This window comes from Schistocerca serialis, unplaced genomic scaffold (genome assembly GCF_023864345.2).
Source record: "Schistocerca serialis cubense isolate TAMUIC-IGC-003099 unplaced genomic scaffold, iqSchSeri2.2 HiC_scaffold_1417, whole genome shotgun sequence".
In the NCBI taxonomy this organism is placed as follows: domain Eukaryota; kingdom Metazoa; phylum Arthropoda; class Insecta; order Orthoptera; family Acrididae; genus Schistocerca; species Schistocerca serialis.
In genome coordinates this window covers 5,037,165-5,057,039 of record NW_026047644.1, presented here as the reverse complement: position 1 = coordinate 5,057,039, position 19,875 = coordinate 5,037,165, and positions in this window count along the sequence as shown.

Sequence of the window (19,875 nt, the reverse complement as noted above, 5' to 3'; positions counted from 1 at the left end):
GTATCCCTCTGAGCTTCTTATTGACGATGATACACTGAAATTGCATCGGAAATATATACAAAAGACACAATGCCGACTTAAGTACAAGAAAACCGACTCTTCTTACTGTCAATGTTTGAACCATTCCTGTGACACTAGTTATAGATTCCGATGCTTCACTTCAGGTTTACTGTATTACTTTGACCTTCTTATTGACGATGAAACACAGAAATTGCATCTTAATTAAATACAAAAGGCACAATGCCGACTTAAGTACAAGAAGACTGACTCTTCTTACTGTCTATGTTTTGAACCATTCCTGTGACACTAGTTATAGATTCCGATGCTTCACTTCAGGTTTACTGTATCCCTCTGACCTTCTTATTGACGATGAAACACAGAAATTGCATCGGAATTAAATACAAAACGCACAATGTCGACTTAAGTACAAGAAAACTAAGTCTTCTTACTCTCTTTGTTTTGAACCATTCATGTGACACTAATTATAGATTCCGATGCTTCACTTCAGGTTTACTGTATCCCTCTGACCTTCTTATTGACGATGAAACACAGAAATTGCAACGGAATTAAATTCAAAAGGCACAATGCCGACATATGTACAAGAAAACAGACTCTTCTTACTGTCTATGTTTGAACCATTCCTGTGACACTACATATATATTCCAATGCTTCACTTCAGGTTTACAGTATTCGGCTGACCTTCTTATTGGCGATGAAACACAGAAATTGCATCGGAAGTATATACAAAATGCACAATGCCGACTTAAGTACAAGAAGACTGACTCTTCCTACTGACTAAGTTTTGAACCATTCCTCTGACACTAGTTATAGATTCCGATACTTCACTTCAGGTTTACTGTATCCCTCTGACCTTATTATTGACGATGAAACACAGAAAATGCATCTTAATTAAATACAAAAGGCACAATGCCGACTTCAGTACAAGAACACTGAGTCTTCTTACTGTCTATGGTTTCAACCATTCCTGTGACACTAGTTATAGATTCCGATGCTTCACTTCACGTTTACTGTATCCCTCTGACCTTCGTATTGACGATGAAACACAGAAATTGAATCCGAATGAAATAGAAAAGGCACAATGCCGACTCAGGTACAAGAAGACTGGCTCTTCTTACTTTCTATGTTTTGAACCATTCCTGCGACACTAGTTATAGATTCCGATGCTTCACATCAGGTATACTGTATCCCTCTGACCTTCTTATTGACGAAGAAACACAGAAATTGCATCGGAATTCTATACAAAAGGCAAATGCCGACTCAAGTACAAGAAGACTGGCGCTTCTTACTGTCTATGTTTTGAACCATTTCTGTGACACTAGTTATAGATTCCGATGCTTCACTTCAGGTTTACTGTATCCCTCTGAACTTCGTATTGACGATGAAACACAGAAATTGCATCGGAATTAAATACAAAATGCAAAATGCCGACTTAATTACAAGAAGACTGACCCTTCTTACTGTCTATGTTTTGAACCATTCCTGTGTCACTAGTTATAGATTCCGATGCTTCACTTCGGGTTTACTGTATCCCTCTGAGCTTCTTATTGACGATGAAACACAGAAATTGCGTCGGAATTATATACAAAAGGCACAATGCCGACTTAAGTACAAGAAAACTGACTCTTCTTACTGTCTATGTTTTGAACCATTCCTGTGACACTAGTTATAGATTCGGATGCTTCACTTCAGGTTTACTGTATTACTTTGACCTTCATATTGACGATGAAACACAGAAATTGCATCTGAATTAAATACAAAAGGCACAATGCCGACTTAAGTACAAGAAGACTGACTCTTCTTACTCTCTATGTTTGAACCATTCCTGAGACACTAGTTATAGATTCCGATGCTTCACTTCAGGTTTACTGTATCCCTCTGACCGTCTTATTGACGATGAAACACAGAAATTGCATCGGAATTAAATACAAAATGAACAATGCCGACTTAAGTTCAAGAAAACTGATTCTTCTTACTGTCTATGTATTGAACCATTCCTGTGACACTAGTTATAGATTCTGATGCTTCTCTTCAGGTTTACTGTATCCCTCTGACCTTCTTATTGACGATGAAACACAGAAATTGCAACGGAATTGAATTCAAAAGGCACAATGCCGACATATGTACAAGAAAACAGACTCTTCTTACTGTCTATGTTTGAACCATTCCTGTGACACTACATATATATTCCAATGCTTCACTTCAGGTTTACAGTATTCGGCTGACCTTCTTATTGACGATGAAACACAGAAATTGCATCGGAAGTATATACAAAATGCACAATGCCGACTTAAGTACAAGAAGACTGACTCTTCCTACTGACTAAGTTTTGAACCATTCCTCTGACACTAGTTATAGATTCCGATACTTCACTTCAGGTTTACTGTATCCCTCTGACCTTATTATTGACGATGAAACACAGAAAATGCATCTTAATTAAATACAAAAGGCACAATGCCGACTTCAGTACAAGAACACTGAGTCTTCTTACTGTCTATGGTTTCAACCATTCCTGTGACACTAGTTATAGATTCCGATGCTTCACTTCACGTTTACTGTATCCCTCTGACCTTCGTATTGACGATGAAACACAGAAATTGAATCCGAATGAAATAGAAAAGGCACAATGCCGACTCAGGTACAAGAAGACTGGCTCTTCTTACTGTCTATGTTTTGAACCATTCCTGCGACACTAGTTATAGATTCCGATGCTTCACATCAGGTATACTGTATCCCTCTGACCTTCTTATTGACGAAGAAACACAGAAATTGCATCGGAATTCTATACAAAAGGCAAATGCCGACTCAAGTACAAGAAGACTGGCGCTTCTTACTGTCTATGTTTTGAACCATTTCTGTGACACTAGTTATAGATTCCGATGCTTCACTTCAGGTTTACTGTATCCCTCTGAACTTCGTATTGACGATGAAACACAGAAATTGCATCGGAATTAAATACAAAATGCAAAATGCCGACTTAATTACAAGAAGACTGACCCTTCTTACCGTCTATGTTTTGAACCATTCCTGTGTCACTAGTTATAGATTCCGATGCTTCACTTCGGGTTTACTGTATCCCTCTGAGCTTCTTATTGACGATGAAACACAGAAATTGCGTCGGAATTATATACAAAAGGCACAATGCCGACTTAAGTACAAGAAAACTGACTCTTCTTACTGTCTATGTTTTGAACCATTCCTGTGACACTAGTTATAGATTCGGATGCTTCACTTCAGGTTTACTGTATTACTTTGACCTTCATATTGACGATGAAACACAGAAATTGCATCTGAATTAAATACAAAAAGCACAATGCCGACTTAAGTACAAGAAGACTGACTCTTCTTACTCTCTATGTTTGAACCATTCCTGAGACACTAGTTATAGATTCCGATGCTTCACTTCAGGTTTACTGTATCCCTCTGACCGTCTTATTGACGATGAAACACAGAAATTGCATCGGAATTAAATACAAAATGAACAATGCCGACTTAAGTTCAAGAAAACTGATTCTTCTTACTGTCTATGTATTGAACCATTCCTGTGACACTAGTTATAGATTCCGATGCTTCTCTTCAGGTTTACTGAATCGCTCTGACCTTCTTATTGACGATGAAACACAGATATAACATCGGAATTAAATACAAAAGGCACAATGCCGACTCAAGTACAAGAAGACTGGCTCTTCTTACTGTCTATGTTTTGAACCATTTCTGTGACACTAGTTATAGATTCCGACGCTACACTTCAGGTTTACTGTATCCCTCTGACCTTCGTATTGACGATTATACACAGAAATTGCATAGGAATTTAACACAAAAGGCACAATGCCGACTTAAGTACAAGAAAACAAACTCTTCTTAATGTCTATGATTTGAAACATTCCTGTGACACTACTCATATATTCCAATGCTTCACTTCAGGTTTACAGTATCCGGCTGACTTTCTTATTGACGATGAAACACAGAAATTGCATCGGAAGTATATACAAAATGCACAATGCCGACTTAAGTACAAGAAGACTGACTCTTCTTACTGACTAAGTTTTGAACCATTCCTATGACACTAGTTATAGATTCCGATACTTCACTTCAGGTTTACTAAATCCCTCTGACCTTATTATTGACGATGAAACACTGAAAATGCATCTTAATTAAATACCAAAGGCACAATGCCAACTTCAGTACAAGAACACTGAGTGTTCTTACTGTCTGTGGGCTCAACCATTCCTGTGACACTAGTTATAGATTCCGATGCTTCACATCATGTATACTGTATCCCTCTGACCTTCTTATTGACGAAGAAACACAGAAATTGCATCGCAATTAAATACAAAAGGCAAATGCCGACTCAAGTACAAGAACACTGGCGCTTCTTACTGTCTATTTTTTGAACCATTTCTGTGACACTAGTTATAGATTCCGATGCTTCACTTCAGGTTTACTGTATCCCACTGAACTTCGTATTGACGATGAAACACAGAAATTGCATCGGAATTAAATACAAAATGCAAAATGCCGACTTAAGTACAAGACGACTGACCCTTCTTACTGTCTATGTTTGAACCATTCCTGTGACACTAGTTATAGATTCCGATGCTTCACTTCAGGTTTACTGAATCCCTCTCACTTTCTTATTGACGATGAAACACAGATATAACATCGGAATTAAATACAAAAGGCACAATGCCGACTCAAGTACAAGAAGACTGGCTCTTCTTACTGTCGATGTTTTGAACCATTTCTGTGACACTAGTTATAGATTCCGATGCTTCACTTCAGGTTTACTGTATCCCTCTGACCTTCTTATTGACGATGAAACACAGAAATTGCATCGGAAATTAATACAAAACGCACAATGTCGACTTAAGTACAAGAAAACTAAGCCTTCTTACTCTCTATGTTTTGAACCATTCATGTGACACTAATTATAGATTCCGATGCTTCACTTCAGGTTTACTGTATCCCTCTGACCTTCTTATTGACGATGAAACACAGAAATTGCAACGGAATTAAATTCAAAAGGCACAATGCCGACTTATGTACAAGAAAACAGACTCTTCTTACTGTCTATGTTTGAACCATTCCTGTGACACTAGTTATAGATTCCGATGCTTCACTTCAGGTTTACTGTATTACTTTGACCTTCATATTGACGATGAAACACAGAAATTGCATTTGAATTAAGTACAAAAGGCACAATGCCGACTTAAGTACAAGAAGACTGACTCTTCTTACTCTCTATGTTTGAACCATTCCTGAGACACTAGTTATAGATTCCGATGCATCACTTCAGGTTTACTGTATCCCTCTGACCGTCTTATTGACGATGAAACACAGAAATAGCATCGGAATTAAATACAAAATGAACAATGCCGACTTAAGTTCAAGAAATCTGACTCCTCTTACTGTCTATGTATTGAACCATTCCTGTGACACTAGTTATAGATTCCGATGCTTCACTTCAAGTTTACAGTATCCGGCTGACCTTCTTATTGACGATGAAACACAGAAATTGCATCGGAAGTATATACAAAATGCACAATGCCGACTTAAGTGCAAGAAGACGGACTCTTCTTACTGACTAAGTTTTGAACCATTCCTATGACACTAGTTATAGATTCCGATACTTCACATCAGGTATACTGTATCCCTCTGACCTTCTTATTGACGAAGAAACACAGAAATTGCATCGAAATTAAATACAAAAGGCAAATGCCGACTCGAGTACATGAACACTGGCGCTTCTTACTGTCTATGTTTTGAACCATTTCTGTGACACTAGTTACAGATACCGATGCTTCACTTCAGGTTTACTGTATCCCTCTGAACTTCGTATTGACGATGAAACACAGAAATTGCATCGGAATTAAATACAAAATGCATTATGCCGACTTAAGTACAAGAAGACTCACCCTTCTTACTGTCTATGTTTTGAACCATTCCTGTGACACTAGTTATAGATTCCGATGCTTCACTTCGGGTTTACTGTATCCCTCTGAGCTTCTTATTGACTATGAAACACAGAAATTGCATCGGAATTATATACAAAAGGCACAATGCCGACTTATGTACAAGAAAACTGACTCTTCTTACTGTCTATGTTTTGAAAAATTCCTGTGACACTAGTTATAGATTCCGATGCTTCACTTCAGGTTTACTGTATTACTTTGACCTTCTTATTGACGATGAAACACAGAAATTGCACCTGAATTAAATACAAAAGGCACAATGCCGACTTGAGTACAAGATGACTGACTCTTCTTACTCTCTATGTTTGAACCATTCCTGAGACACTAGTTATAGATTCCGATGCTTCACTTCAGGTTTACTGTATACCTCTGACCCTCTTATTGACGATGAAACACAGAAATTGCATCGGAGTTAAATCCAAAAGGCACAATGCCGACTTAAGTACAAGAAAACTGACTCTTCTTACTGTCTATGCTTTGATCCGCTCCTGTGACACTAGTTATAGATTCCGATGCTTCTCCTCAGGTTTACTGTATCCCTCTGACCTTCTTATTGACGATGAAACACAGAAATTGCATCGGAATTAAATACAAAAGGCACAATGCCGACTTAAGTACAAGATAACTGACTCTTCTTACTGTCTATGTTTTGAACCATTCATGTGACACTAGTTATAGATTCCGATGCTTCACTTCAGGTTTACTGTATCCCTCTGACCTTCGTATTGACGATGATACACAGAAATTGCATAGGAATTTAATACAAAAGGCACAATGCCGACTTAAGTACAAGAAAACTGTCTCTTCTTACTGTCTATGATTTGAATCATTCATGTGACACTAGTTATAGATTCCGATGCTTCACTTCAGGTTTACTGTATCCCTCTGACCTTCGTATTGACGATGAAACACAGAAATTGCATCGGAATTAAATAAAAAAGGCATAATGCCGACTTAAGTACAAGAAAACTCATTCTTCTTACTGTCTATGTTTTGAACCATTCCTGTGACACTAGTTATAAATTCCTATGCATCACTTCAGGTTTACTGTATCCCACTGACCTTCTTATTGACGATGAAACACGTAAATTGCATCGGAATTAAATACAAAAGGCACAATGCCGACTTAAGTACAGGAAGACAGACTCTTCTTACTGTCTATGTTTTGCACCATTCCTGTGACACTACTTATAGATTCAGATGCTTCACTTCAGGTTTACTGAATCCCTCTGACCTTCTTATTGACGATGAAATACAGATATAACATCGGAATTAAATACAAAAGGCACAATGCCGACTGAGGTACAAGAAGACTGGCACTTCTTACTGTCTATGTTTTGAACCATTCCTGCGGCACTAGTTTTAGATTCCGATGCTTCACATCAGGTATACTGTATCCCTCTGACCTTCTTATTGACGAAGAAACACAGAAATTGCATCGGAATTAAATACAAAAGGCAAATGCCGACTCAAGTACAAGAAGACTGGCTCTTCTTACTGTCTATGTTTTGAACCATTCCTGTAACACTAGTTATAGATTCCGATGCTTCACCTCGGGTTTACTGTATCCCTCTGAGCTTCTTATTGACGATGAAACACAGAAATTGCATCGGAATTATATACAAAAGGCACAATGCCGACATAAGTACAAGAAAAGTGACTCTTCTTACTGTCTATGTTTTGAACCATTCCTGTGACACTAGTTATAGATTCCGATGCTTCACTTCAGGTTTACTGTATTACTTTGACCTTCTTATTGACGATGAAACACAGAAATTGCATCTTAATTAAATACAAAAGGCACAATGCCGAATTTAGTACAAGAAGACTGACTCTTCTTACTGTCTATGTTTTGAACCATTCCTGTGACACTAGTTATAGATTCCGATGCTTCACTTCAGGTTTACTGTATCCCTCTGACCTTCTTATAGACGATGAAACACAGAAATTGCATCGGAATTAAATACAAAACGCACAATGTCGACTTAAGTACAAGAAAACTAAGCCTTCTTACTCTCTATGTTTTGAACCATTCATGTGACACTAATTATAGATTCCGATGCTTCACTTCAGGTTTACTGTATCCCTCTGACCTTCTTATTGACGATGAAACACAGAAATTGCAACGGAATTAAATTCAAAAGGCACAATGCCGACTTATGTACAAGAAAACAGACTCTTCTTACTGTCTATGTTTGAACCATTCCTGTGACACTAGTTATAGATTCCGATGCTTCACTTCAGGTTTACTGTATTACTTTGACCTTCATATTGACGATGAAACACAGAAATTGCATTTGAATTAAGTACAAAAGGCACAATGCCGACTTAGGTACAAGAAGACTGACTCTTCTTACTCCCTATGTTTGAACCATTCCTGAGACACTAGTTATAGATTCCGATGCATCACTTCAGGTTTACTGTATCCCTCTGACCGTCTTATTGACGATGAAACACAGAAATGGCATCGGAATTAAATACAAAATGAACAATGCCGACTTAAGTTCAAGAAATCTGACTCCTCTTACTGTCTATGTATTGAACCATTCCTGTGACACTAGTTATAGATTCCGATGCTTCACTTCAGGTTTACTGTATCCCTCTGACCTTCGTATTGACGATGATACACAGAAATTGCATAGGAATTTAATACAAAACGCACAATGCCGACTTAAGTACAAGAAAACTGTCTCTTCTTAATGTCTATGATTTGAACCATTCCTGTGACACTACTTATATATTCCAATGCTTCACTTCAAGTTTACAGTATCCGGCTGACCTTCTTATTGACGATGAAACACAGAAATTGCATCGGAAGTATATACAAAATGCACAATGCCGACTTAAGTGCAAGAAGACGGACTCTTCTTACTGACTAAGTTTTGAACCATTCCTATGACACTAGTTATAGATTCCGATACTTCACATCAGGTATACTGTATCCCTCTGACCTTCTTATTGACGAAGAAACACAGAAATTGCATCGAAATTAAATACAAAAGGCAAATGCCGACTCGAGTACATGAACACTGGCGCTTCTTACTGTCTATGTTTTGAACCATTTCTGTGACACTAGTTACAGATACCGATGCTTCACTTCAGGTTTACTGTATCCCTCTGAACTTCGTATTGACGATGAAACACAGAAATTGCATCGGAATTAAATACAAAATGCATTATGCCGACTTAAGTACAAGAAGACTCACCCTTCTTACTGTCTATGTTTTGAACCATTCCTGTGACACTAGTTATAGATTCCGATGCTTCACTTCGGGTTTACTGTATCCCTCTGAGCTTCTTATTGACTATGAAACACAGAAATTGCATCGGAATTATATACAAAAGGCACAATGCCGACTTATGTACAAGAAAACTGACTCTTCTTACTGTCTATGTTTTGAAAAATTCCTGTGACACTAGTTATAGATTCCGATGCTTCACTTCAGGTTTACTGTATTACTTTGACCTTCTTATTGACGATGAAACACAGAAATTGCACCTGAATTAAATACAAAAGGCACAATGCCGACTTGAGTACAAGATGACTGACTCTTCTTACTCTCTATGTTTGAACCATTCCTGAGACACTAGTTATAGATTCCGATGCTTCACTTCAGGTTTACTGTATACCTCTGACCCTCTTATTGACGATGAAACACAGAAATTGCATCGGAGTTAAATCCAAAAGGCACAATGCCGACTTAAGTACAAGAAAACTGACTCTTCTTACTGTCTATGCTTTGATCCGCTCCTGTGACACTAGTTATAGATTCCGATGCTTCTCCTCAGGTTTACTGTATCCCTCTGACCTTCTTATTGACGATGAAACACAGAAATTGCATCGGAATTAAATACAAAAGGCACAATGCCGACTTAAGTACAAGATAACTGACTCTTCTTACTGTCTATGTTTTGAACCATTCATGTGACACTAGTTATAGATTCCGATGCTTCACTTCAGGTTTACTGTATCCCTCTGACCTTCGTATTGACGATGATACACAGAAATTGCATAGGAATTTAATACAAAAGGCACAATGCCGACTTAAGTACAAGAAAACTGTCTCTTCTTACTGTCTATGATTTGAATCATTCATGTGACACTAGTTATAGATTCCGATGCTTCACTTCAGGTTTACTGTATCCCTCTGACCTTCGTATTGACGATGAAACACAGAAATTGCATCGGAATTAAATAAAAAAGGCATAATGCCGACTTAAGTACAAGAAAACTCATTCTTCTTACTGTCTATGTTTTGAACCATTCCTGTGACACTAGTTATAAATTCCTATGCATCACTTCAGGTTTACTGTATCCCACTGACCTTCTTATTGACGATGAAACACGTAAATTGCATCGGAATTAAATACAAAAGGCACAATGCCGACTTAAGTACAGGAAGACAGACTCTTCTTACTGTCTATGTTTTGCACCATTCCTGTGACACTACTTATAGATTCAGATGCTTCACTTCAGGTTTACTGAATCCCTCTGACCTTCTTATTGACGATGAAATACAGATATAACATCGGAATTAAATACAAAAGGCACAATGCCGACTGAGGTACAAGAAGACTGGCACTTCTTACTGTCTATGCTTTGAACCATTCCTGCGGCACTAGTTTTAGATTCCGATGCTTCACATCAGGTATACTGTATCCCTCTGACCTTCTTATTGACGAAGAAACACAGAAATTGCATCGGAATTAAATACAAAAGGCAAATGCCGACTCAAGTACAAGAAGACTGGCTCTTCTTACTGTCTATGTTTTGAACCATTCCTGTAACACTAGTTATAGATTCCGATGCTTCACCTCGGGTTTACTGTATCCCTCTGAGCTTCTTATTGACGATGAAACACAGAAATTGCATCGGAATTATATACAAAAGGCACAATGCCGACATAAGTACAAGAAAAGTGACTCTTCTTACTGTCTATGTTTTGAACCATTCCTGTGACACTAGTTATAGATTCCGATGCTTCACTTCAGGTTTACTGTATTACTTTGACCTTCTTATTGACGATGAAACACAGAAATTGCATCTTAATTAAATACAAAAGGCACAATGCCGAATTTAGTACAAGAAGACTGACTCTTCTTACTGTCTATGTTTTGAACCATTCCTGTGACACTAGTTATAGATTCCGATGCTTCACTTCAGGTTTACTGTATCCCTCTGACCTTCTTATAGACGATGAAACACAGAAATTGCATCGGAATTAAATACAAAACGCACAATGTCGACTTAAGTACAAGAAAACTAAGACTTCTTACTCTCTATGTTTTGAACCATTCATGTGACACTAATTATAGATTCCGATGCTTCACTTCAGGTTTACTGTATCCCTCTGACCTTCTTATTGACGATGAAACACAGAAATTGCAACGGAATTAAATTCAAAAGGCACAATGCCGACTTATGTACAAGAAAACAGACTCTTCTTACTGTCTATGTTTGAACCATTCCTGTGACACTACTTATATATTCCAATCCTTCACTTCAGGTTTACAGTATTCGGCTGACCTTCTTATTGACGATGAAACACAGAAATGGCATCGGAAGTATATACAAAATGCACAATGCCGACTTAAGTACAAGAAGACTGACTCTTCTTACTGACTAAGTTTTGAACCATTCCTGTGACACTAGTTATAGATTCCGATACTTCACTTCAGGTTTACCGTATCCCTCTGACCTTATTATTGACGATGAAACACAGAAAATGCATCTTAATTAAATACAAAAGGCACAATGCCGACTTCAGTACAAGAACACTGAGTCTTCTTACTGTCTATGGTTTCATCCATTCCTGTGACACTAGTTATAGATTCCGATGCTTCACTTCAGGTTTACTGTATCCCTCTGACCTTCTTATTGACGAAGAAACACAGAAATTGCATCGGAATTAAATACAAAAGGCAAATGCCGACTCAAGTACAAGAAGACTGGCGCTTCTTACTGTCTATGTTTTCAACCATTTATGTGACACTAGTTATAGATTCCGATGCTTCACTTCAGGTTTACTGAATCCCTCTGACCTTCTTATTGACGATGAAACAATGATATAACATCGGAATTAAATGCAAAAGGCACAATGTCGACTCAAGTACAAGGAGACTGGCTCTTCTTACTGTCTATGTTTTGAACCATTTCTGTGTCACTAGTTATAGATTCCGATGCTTCACTTCAGGTTTACTGTATCCCTCTGACCTTCGTATTGACGATTATACACTGAAATTGCATAGGAATTTAATACAAAAGACACAATGCCGACTTAAGTACAAGAAAACTGTCTCTTCTTAATGTCTATGATTTGAACAATTCATGTGACACTAGTTATAGATTCCGATGCTTCACTTCAGGTTTACTGTATCCCTCTGACCTTCTTATTGACGATGAAACACAGAAATTGCATCGGAATTAATTGCAAAACGCACAATGTCGACTTAAGTACAAGAAAACTGACTCTTCTTACTCTCTATGTTTTGAACCATTCATGTGACACTAATTACAGATTCCGATGCTTCACTTCAGGTTTACTGTATCCCTCTGACCATCTTATTGACGATGAAACACAGAAATTGCAACGGAATTAAATTCAAAAGGCACAATGCCGACTTATGTACAAGAAAACAGACTCTTCTTACTGTCTATGTTTGAACCATTCCTGTGACACTACTTATAGATACCAATGCTTCACTTCAGGTTTATTGTATCCGGCTGACCTTCTTATTGACGAAGAAATACAGAAATTGCATCGAAATTAAATACAAAAGGCAAATGCCGACTCAAGTACAAGAAGACTGGCTCTTCTTACTGTCTATGTTTTGAACCATTTCTGTGACACTAGTTATAGATTCCGATGCTTCACTTCAGGTTTACTGTATTCCTCTGAACTTCGTATTGACGATGAAAAACAGAAACTGCATCGGAATTAAATACAAAATGCAAAATGCCGACTTAAGTACAAGAAGACTGACATTTCTTGTTGTCTATGATTTGAACCATTCCTGTAACACTAGTTGTAGATTCCGATGCTTCACTTCGGGTTTACTGTATCCCTCTGAGCTTCTTATTGACGATGAAACACAGAAATTGCATCGGAATTATATACAGAAGGCACAATGCCGACTTAAGTACAAGAAGAGTGACTCTTCTTACTGTCTATGTTTTGAACCATTCCTGTGACACTAGTTATAGATTCCGATGCTTCACTTCAGGTTTACTGTATTACTTTGACTTTCTTATTGTCGATGAAACACAGAAATTGCATCTTAATTAAATACAAAAGGCACAATGCCGACTTAAGTACAAGAAGACTGACTCTTCTTACTGTCTATGTTTTGAACCATTCCTGTGACACTAGTTACAGATTCCGATGCTTCACTTCAGGTTTTCTGTATTCCTCTGAGCTTCTTATTGACGATGAAACACAGAAATTGCATCGGAATAAAATACGAAATGAACAATGCCGACTTAAGTTCAAGAAAACTGACTCTTCTTACTGTCTATGTATTGAATCATTCCTGTGACACTAGTAATAGATTCCGATGCTTCGCTTCAGGTTTACTGATTCCCTCTCACCTTCTTATTGACGATGAAACACAGATATAACATCGGAATTAAATACAAAAGGCACAATGCCGACTCAAGTACAAGAAGACTGGCTCTTCTTACTGTCTATGTTTTGAACCATTTCTGTGACACTAGTTATAGATTCCGATGCTTCACTTCTGGTTTACTGTATCCCTCTGACCTTCTTATTGACGATGAAACACAGAAATGGCATCGGAATTAAATACAAAACGCACAATGTCGACTTAAGTACAAGAAAACTAAGTTATCTTACTCTCTATGTTTTGAACCATTCATGTGACACTAATTATAGATTCCGATGCTTCACTTCAGGTTTACTGTATCCCTCTGACCTTCTTATTGACGATGAACCACAGAAATTGCAACGGAATTAAATTCAAAAGGCACATTGCCGACTTGTGTACAAGAAAACAGACTCTTCTTACTGTCTATGTTTGAACCATTCCTGTGACACTACTTATATATTCCAATGCTTCACTTCAGGTTTACAGTATTCGGCTGACCTTCTTATTGACGATGAAACACAGAAATTGCATCGGAAGTATATACAAAACGCACAATGCCGACTTAAGTACAAGAAGACTTACTCTTCTTACTGACTAAGTTTTGAACCATTCCTGTGACACTAGTTATAGATTCCGATACTTCACTTCAGGTTTACTGTATCCCTCTGACCTTATTATTGACGATGAAACACAGAAAATACATCTTAATTAAATACAAAAGGCACAATGCCGACTTCAGTACAAGAACACTGAGTCTTCTTACTGTCTATGGTTTCAACCATTCCTGTGACACTAGTTATAGATTCCGATGTTTCACTTGAGGTTTACTGTTTCCCTCTGACCTTCGTATTGACGATGAAACACAGAAATTGAATCCGAATTAAATGAAAAGGCACAATGCCGACTCAGGTACAAGAAGACTGGCTCTTCTTACTGTCTATGTTTTGAACCATTCCTGCGACACTAGTTATAGATTCCGATGCTTCACATCAGGTATACTGTATCCCTCTGACCTTCTTATTGACGAAGAAACACAGAAATTGCATCGGAATTAAATACAAAAGGCAAATGCCGACTCAAGTACAAGAAGACTGGCGCTTCTTACTGTCTATGTTTTGAACCATTTATGTGACACTAGTTATAGATTCCGATGCTTCACTTCAGGTTTACTGTATCCCTCTGAACTTCGTATTGACGATGAAACACAGAAATTGCATCGGAATTAAATACAAAATGAAAAATGCCGACTTAATTACAAGAAGACTGACCCTTCTTACAGTCTATGTTTTGAACCATTCCTGTGTCACTAGTTATAGATTCCGATGCTTCACTTCAGTTTTACTGTATTACTTTGACCTTCATATTGACGATGAAACACAGAAATTGCATCTGAATTAAATACAAAAGGCACAATGCCGACTTAAGTACAAGAAGACTGACTCTTCTTACTCTCTATGTTTGAACCATTCCTGAGACACTAGTTATAGATTCCGATGCTTCACTTCAGGTTTACTGTATCCCTCTGACCGTCTTATTGACGATGAAACACAGAAATTGCATCGGAATTAAATACAAAATGAACAATGCCGACTTAAGTTCAAGAAAACTGACTCTTCTTACTGTCTATGTATTGAACCATTCCTGTGACACTAGTTATAGATTCCGATGCTTCACTTCAGGTTTACTGAATCCCTCTGACCTTCTTATTGACGATGAAACACAGATATAACATCGGAATTAAATACAAAAGGCACAATGCCGACTCAAGTACAAGGAGACTGGCTCTTCTTACTGTCTATGTTTTGAACCATTTCTGTGACACTAGTTATAGATTCCGATGCTTCACTTCAGGTTTACTGTATCCCTCTGACCTTCGTATTGACGATTATACACAGAAATTGCATAGGAATTTAATACAAAAGGCACAATGCCGACTTAAGTGCAAGAAAACTGTCTCTTCTTAATGTCTATGATTTGAACCATTCATGTGACACTAGTTATAGATTCCGATGCTTCACTTCAGGTTTACTGTATCCCTCTGACCTTCTTATTGACGATGAAACACAGAAATTGCATCGGAATTAAATGCAAAACGCACAATGTCGACTTAGATACAAGAAAACTGACTCTTCTTACTCTCTATGTTTTGAACCATTCATGTGACACTAATTACAGATTGCGATGCTTCACTTCAGGTTTACTGTATCCCTCTGACCTTCTTATTGACGATGAAACACAGAAATTGCAACGGAATTAAATTGAAAAGGCACAATGCCGACTTATGTACAAGAAAACAGACTGTTCTTACTGTCTATGTTTGAACCATTCCTGTGACACTACTTATAGATAGCAATGCTTCACTTCATGTTTACTGTATCCGGTTGACCTTCTTATTGACGAAGAAATACAGAAATTGCATCGAAATTAAATACAAAAGGCAAATGCCGACTCAAGTACAAGAAGACTGGCTCCTCTTACTGTCTATGTTTTGAACCATTTCTGTGACACTAGTTATAGATTCCGATGCTTCACTTCAGGTTTACTGTATTCCTTTGAACTTCGTATTGACGATGAAAAACAGAAACTGCATCGGAATTAAATACAAAATGCAAAATGCCGACTTAAGTACAAGAAGACTGACATTTCTTGTTGTCTATGATTTGAACCATTCCTGTAACACTAGTTATAGATTCCGATGCTTCACTTCGGGTTTACTGTATCCCTCTGAGCTTCTTATTGACGATGAAACACAGAAATTGCATCGGAATTATATACAGAAGGCACAATGCCGACTTAAGTACAAGAAGAGTGACTCTTCTTACTGTCTATGTTTTAACCATTCCTGTGACACTAGTTATAGATTCCGATGCTTCACTTCAGGTTTACTGTATTACTTTGACCTTCTTATTGTCGATGAAACACAGAAATTGCATCTTAGTTAAATACAAAAGGCAAAATGCCGACTTAAGTACAAGAAGACTGACTCTTCTTACTGTCTATGTTTTGAACCATTCCTGTGACACTAGTTACAGATTCCGATGCTTCACTTCAGGTTTTCTGTATCCCTCTGACCTTCTTATTGACGATGAAACACAGAAATTGCATCGGAATTAAATACGAAATGAACAATGCCGACTTAAGTTCAAGAAAACTGACTCTTCTTACTGTCTATGTATTGAATCATTCCTGTGACACTAGTAATAGATTCCGATGCTTCACTTCAGGTTTACTGATTCGCTCTCACCTCCTTATTGACGATGAAACACAGATATAACATCGGAATTAAATACAAAAGGCACAATGCCGACTCAAGTACAAGAAGACTGGCTCTTCTTACTGTCTATGTTTTGAACCATTTCTGTGACACTAGTTATAGATTCCGATGCTTCACTTCAGGTTTACTGTATCCCTCTGACCTTCTTATTGACGATGAAACACAGAAATGGCTTCGGAATTAAATACAAAACGCACAATGTCGACTTAAGTACAAGAAAACTAAGTCTACTTACTCTCTATGTTTTGAACCATTCATGTGACACTAATTATAGTTTCCGATGCTTCACTTCAGGTTTACTGTATCCCTCTGACCTTCTTATTGACGATGAAACACAGAAATTGCAACGGAACTAAATTCAAAAGGCACAATGCCGACTTATGTACAAGATAACAGACTCTTCTTACTGTCTATGTTTGAACCATTCCTGTGACACTACTTATATATTCCAATGCTTCACTTCAGGTTTAAAGTATCCGGCTGACCTTCTTATTGACGATGAAACACAGAAATTGCATCGGAAGTATATACAAAATGCACAATGCCGACTTAAGTACAAGAAGACTGACTCTTCTTACTGACTAAGTTTTGAACCATTCCTATGACACTAGTTATAGATTCCGATACTTCACTTCAGGTTTACTGTATCCCTCTGATCTTATTATTGACGATGAAACACAGAAAATGCATCTTAATTAAATACAAAAGGCACAATGCCAACTTCAGTACAAGAACACTGAGTCTTCTTACTGTCTAAGGTTTCAACCATTCCTGTGACACTAGTTATAGATTCCGGTGCTTCACATCAGGTATACTGTATCCCTCTGACCTTCTTATTGACGAAGAAACACAGAAATTGCATCGGAATTAAATACAAATTGCAAATGCCGACTCAAGTACAAGAACACTGGCGCTTCTTACTGTCTATGTTTTGAACCATTTCTGTGACACTTGTTATAGATTCCGATGCTTGACTTCAGGTTTACTGTATCCCTCTGAACTTCCTATTGACGATGAAACACAGAAATTGCATCGGAATTAAATACAAAATGCAAAATGCCGACTTAAGTACAAGAAGAGTGACCCTTCTTACTGTCTATGTTTGAACCATTTCTGTGACACTAGTTATAGATTCCGATGCTTCACTTCGGGTTTACTGTATCCCTCTGAGCTTCTTATTGACGATGAAACACAGAAATTGCATCGGAATTATATACAAAAGGCACAATGCCGACTTATGTACAAGAAAACTGACTCTTCTTACTGTCTATGCTTTGAACCATTCCTGTGACACTAGTTACAGATTCCGATGCTTCACTTCAAGTTTACTGTATTACTTTGACCTTCTTATTGACGATGAAACACAGAAATTGCACCTGAATTAAATACAAATAGCACAATGCCGACTTGAGTACAAGAAGACTGATTCTTCTTACTGTCTATATTTTGAACAATTGATGTGACACTAGTTATAGAGTCCGATGCTTCAACTCAGGTTTACTGTATCCCTCTGACCTTTGTATTGACGATGAAACACAGAAATTTCATCGGAATTAAATACAAAAGGCACAATGCAGACTTAAGTAAAAGAAAACTGACTCTTCTTACTGTCTATGATTTGAACCATTCCTGTGACACTAGTTAGAGATTCCGATGCTTCACTTCAGGTTTACTGTATCCCTCTGACCTTCTTATTGACGATGAAACAAAGAAATTGCATCGGAGTTAAATCCAAAAGGCACAATGCCGACTTAAGTACAAGAAAACTGACTCTTCTTACTGTCTATGATTTAAACCAATCAAGTGACACTAGTTATAGATTCCGATGCTTCACCTCAGGTTTACTGTATCCCTCTGACCTTTGTATTGACGATGAATCACAGAAATTGGTTCGCAATTAAATACAAAAGCCACAATGCCGACTTATGTACAAGAAAACTGACTCTTCATACTGTCTATGCTTTGATCCGCTCCTGTGACACTAATTATAGATTCCGATGATTCACTTCAGGTTTACTGTATCCCTCTGACCTTCTTATTGACTATGAAACATAGAAATTGCATCGGAATTAAATAGTAAAGGAACAATGGCGAATTAAGTACAAGAAAACTGACTCTTCTTACTGTCTATGTTTTGAACTATTCCTGTGACACTAGTTATAGGTTGCGATGCTTCACTTCAGGTTTACTGTATCCCTCTGACCTTCTTATTGTCGTTGAAACACAGAACCTGCATCGGAATTATATACAAAAGACAAAATACCGACTTAAGTACAAGATAACTGACTCTTCTTACTGTCTATGTTTTGAACCATTCATGTGACACTAGTTATAGATTCCGATGCTTCACTTCAGGTTTACTGTATCCCTCTGACCTTCTTATTGACGATGAAACACTGAAATTGCATCGGAATTAAATACAAAAGGCACAATGCCGACTTAAGTACAAGATAACTGACTCTTCTTACTGTCTATGTTTTGAACCATTCATGTGACACTAGTTATAGATTCCGATGCTTCACTTCAGGTTTACTGTATCCCTCTGACCTTCTTATTGACGATGAAATACAGAAATTGCATCGGTATTATATACAAAATGCACAATGCCGACTTAAGTACAAGAATACTGACTCTTCTAACTGTCTTTGTTTTAAACCATTCATGTGACACTAGTTATAGATTCCGATGCTTTACTCCAGGTGTACTGTATCCCTCTGACCTTCTTATTGACGATGAATCACAGAAATTTCTTCGGAGCTAAATGCAAAACGCACAATGCCGACTTAAGTACAAGATAACTCACTCTTCTTTCAGTCTATGCTTTGATCCATTCCTGCGACACTAGTTATAGATTCCGATGCTTCACTTCAGGTTTACTGAATCCCTCTGACCTTCTTATTGACGATGAAACACAGAAATTGCATCGTAATTAAATACAAAGGCACAATGCCGACTTAAGTACAAGATAACTGACTCTTCTTACTGTCTATGCTTTGAACCATTCCT